The following is a 3,814-nucleotide window of genomic DNA, read 5'->3' as shown; positions in this document are numbered from 1 at the left end:
ATAGTATAAAATCAGAAGAGCTAACACCTATACGGTGTAACACAATACAGTATAAAATCAGAAGAGCATTAATTAAGAGTTTACCTTGTGCCAGGCACTGTGCTAAGCATTGGGGATACAAAAAGGCAAAAGACAGTCCCTGCCCTCAAGGAGCTTACAGTCCAGTGGAGGAGGAGAGTAAGTGTCAAAGATTGGATCTGAACTCTGGTCTTCCTGATACTCTATCCACTGCACCACCTAGCTGAAGATATCTGTAAGGTTCAGGGCCAAATTTATATAAGGGGACCTCTTGACCTCCTCTGAGTAGAAGGAAAAGGAGTGAGAGGCTTCAGGACCCAAAGTCGTACCTTGCTGCCCCCTTCCCACCCCCATACTCAGCTAGGGAAAGTTCTCTACAAGAGGAATAGGTGTTGATCCAGAACTCATTAGTGTCTCTCTAGCATGCTACTGTTTTGTTCTCTGTTCATTCCTACCCACATGGTCCCCACAGACAGCCCCCAGGGTAATGGGGGAAAGATTTATTAGGAGGTTACTACAATGGTCCAGGAGGGGCTGGGGTGTGGGACGGGGGCTGTGGGAATAGAGGGGAAGGATGCCCCAGAGTTAAAATCACTAGGACTTGGTCACTAACAAGATATGAGTAGTGAAGGAGGGGAAAGCTCAAGGACCACCCAGAGGTCTTGAACAGTGAAGACCAGGTGAATAGGGGCCCTATAGACAGAAGTAATCACATCAGAGGGCAGGGTAGCTTTAGGTGGAAAAGATACTGAGTTCAGGCTTGGATATATTGTTTGAGAAGCCCTTGGGAAACTGAGGTGAAGAGGTTCCCCTAAACAACTGGGGATTTGGGCTGGGGCTCAGAAGTGAGGCCAGGGTTAGAAAAAACAATTTTACACGGGTTATAGAAATCACCAGTATAAAGATGGTGGTGAAGGCCATGGAAGTGGCCAAGAATACCAAGGAAAAGAGCTGAAGAGAAGATCTCCTTGGGGGCACAGACATTAAAGGATTGGGAAGAAATAACCAAAAGAGACAGAAATGGACCAGTAAGAGAAAAAGGAGGAGGACTGAGAATACCTGGAAATGATGGGAGGAAGCAGGCCCTGAGAGGAGGGGAGTAGGCCCAGTGTCAGAACCTGCAGATGGGGATCCCAAGAGTCTCTTGCCAAAATGGCCACAGAGAAGGGCAATATGGCTTGCTTTGTATGTGTCTGTTTGCATTCTCCTCCTCCACTGGACTGTAAGCTCCTTGAGGGCAGGGACTGTCTTTTGCCTTTTTGTATCCCCAATGCTTAGCACAGTGCCTGGCACAAGGTAAACTCTTAATAAATGCTTCTTAATTGACTGATTGATTCATTGATTGTCTTCTGCCAGCATCAGCCTTAACTGGCACTTGATTCCCTGGGCCCTGCTTAGCACTACTGCCCCCCATGTTGGAAGGGACTTCAGTGGTCACCCAGTGCAACTCACATAACAAAGGAATCCTAGCGATAACCAACCTGAGGAGCTGTCTTCTAGCCTTCAGGGAGAGAGGAGACACTCCCTCCCCAGGCAGCCCATTCCGCTTAGGGACACCTCCAATGACTTGGAAGTTTTCCCAGAGATCAAGGCCAAGTGCAATATATTTCAGCTACCACTCTCTGTGACTGACACTACCCTCAGGGGCTAAACAGAACAAGCCTAACCCCTTTTCCACCCAACCCCCTTCACCCTGCCCTCATTCTTCTCCTCTCCAGGATAAAGCTCCCCAGTTCCCTCAGCTGATATCAATCACTTTCTTATTTCTGGAACCAATGCCGCTCTTAATGTAGCCAGAGACTTCACTAGCGTTTTCTGGCTAGCTTGTCAAACTGCTAATCCACACTGAGTTTTGGTCCACTAGAACTCCCAGATTTTTTTCAGAACTCTATCTAATTATACTCCCCCATAAGAATAAGAGCTGCCATTGACACCAGACTTGAAGGTTTGCAAAGTGTTGTATGTTATCTCGTTTGATTCACATGCAACAACTCCGGGAAGTAGTTGCTATGAACCCCATTTTACAGAGAAGGAAATAGAAACAGGTTAAGTCACTTGCCCAGGGGCTCATAGCTAGTTAGCGTCTGAATCAGGATTTGAACTCGTGTCTTCCTGACTCAAGGTTCAATACTATACCCACTCTGCCACTTGGCTGCCTCTCATGAAATGTATTTTTTTTTAAAGCCAACTGTAAGACTTTCCATTTATACCTACTAAATTCATCCTATTCGATTCTACCCAGTGCCCTAACCTGGCCAAAATTTCTGGGATGCTCACTCTGATCTGGCATGTTATCCAGCTCTCCCAGCTTCGTGTCATCTGCAAACTCTGGGACTTTTATCCAAGTCACCATTGCCTTTCTGAGTCAGAAGACCTGGGTTCAAATCTGTTACTTATCTGTGTAACCTTGGGTAAGTTACTTGTCCATAGATTCCTCCTTTGTAAAAGGAGGAAATCATACTAGATCTCAAAATCCAAATACTAAAATCTAAATTTAGCTCTAAATCTAAAAAAAAAATCTTAAGGAGAGGGAAATAGAGAAATAGAGGTTGGGGGAGAAATGGAGGGGGGGGGGTGATGGAGGCTCCTGGCAAACTGCCCTGGACTGGGACAGAGCTGCTGGCCACCATGCACAGCTCCCCACGGGCCCCCCAGATTCTCTTCCTCTACTGGCACCTCAAGGTTTGGACACAGATACAACTCATAGACTTGAGTGACCAACTGGGCAAGGTCACAGGAGCGGGGAATCTGTGACTTGGAGGTCACATGTGGCCTTCTAGGTCCTCAAGTGCTGCCCTTTGACAGAAGTTCTGTGAAGACTGGATTCAGTCAAAGGGCCTCACTTGAGGACAAAGAAGGCCACACGTGACCTTGAGGCCGGCCTCAGGTTCCCCACCCCTGATGTACAATCTAAACCCAGAGGTGAATAATTGTCTGGCAGGCAAAGACCTTTTCCAGGGAAGAGGAAGTGTCAGGATTTGGAGGGTTCCTAGAAAGTGTTTGGGGGTGGGTGGGTTCCTCTGGTCTCATCCTTCCTAAATAGCCACTTGGTGTAGGGATCAGATGGCTTCCTGGACTCTGTGAGCTGGGACGTGGGGCCAGGCGGGCTTGGGTGTGGGGGATGTCCACCCTCCCCCAAGGAGAATGCTGAGTCTTCCCCCACCCAGCTGAACGTGAGTCAGAAGTGGGTGTAGTCTCACCATCTCCAGCCTGAGTCACTCCCACTCTAAGCAGCCTAAGACTTTCCACACCCTGAGACTAAGAGGGGGGCTGTCAGGGACCCCAACCCAAGATGGACAGCAGGGGGGAACCTCAGGTGCTCAAGAAGGAGACTCAGGACCATCTCTACCCTGGCTTCTCGGAGAGCATCTGCTTGGGAAATGAGTCTCCTAACCCATGCGGGACCACCCAGAAGCAAAACTGTAAAGTCAAAGGGATTCCAAGATTGAATGGGAGAATGGAAAAGGCCTTAGGACATTAGCATAATTATTGTCACTAGTAGTATACATTCTGCCTTTAAAAAGAGCCTTACACACATCATCTCATTTGAACCCCCCAACAGCCCTGTGAGGTAGGGACTACCATTTTACAGATGAGAAAACAAAAGAATATTAGAAGCAAGAGAATTTAGAGGATAGAATGTGGGTACCAAGAGGGTCCTCAGAACATGAAACATCAGAGTTAGAAGGGCCCTTAGAATATGAAACATCTGAGTTGGGAGGGCCTTAGAACACAATGGCAGAGCTGGAAGGGCCCTTAGAACCCAGGATGTCAGAGCTGGGAGGACCCTTAGAAC

The 3,814-nt window shown here is 47.9% G+C and overlaps 1 protein-coding gene across 1 annotated transcript in view; it reads right to left on the bottom strand.

Annotated features, from left to right (window-relative positions):
* The window catches only part of RAP1GAP (RAP1 GTPase activating protein), a 97,103-nt gene that overhangs the window by 48,688 nt on the left and 44,601 nt on the right, over positions 1-3,814 (bottom strand). The gene's annotated exons all lie outside the window — the stretch shown is intronic.

This window comes from Petaurus breviceps, unplaced genomic scaffold (genome assembly GCF_028583685.1).
Source record: "Petaurus breviceps papuanus isolate PSGF00001 unplaced genomic scaffold, PetGlider_PUasm1.0 91041, whole genome shotgun sequence".
NCBI lineage: Eukaryota > Metazoa > Chordata > Mammalia > Diprotodontia > Petauridae > Petaurus > Petaurus breviceps.
This window is presented reverse-complemented; position numbering and strand designations above follow the sequence as displayed.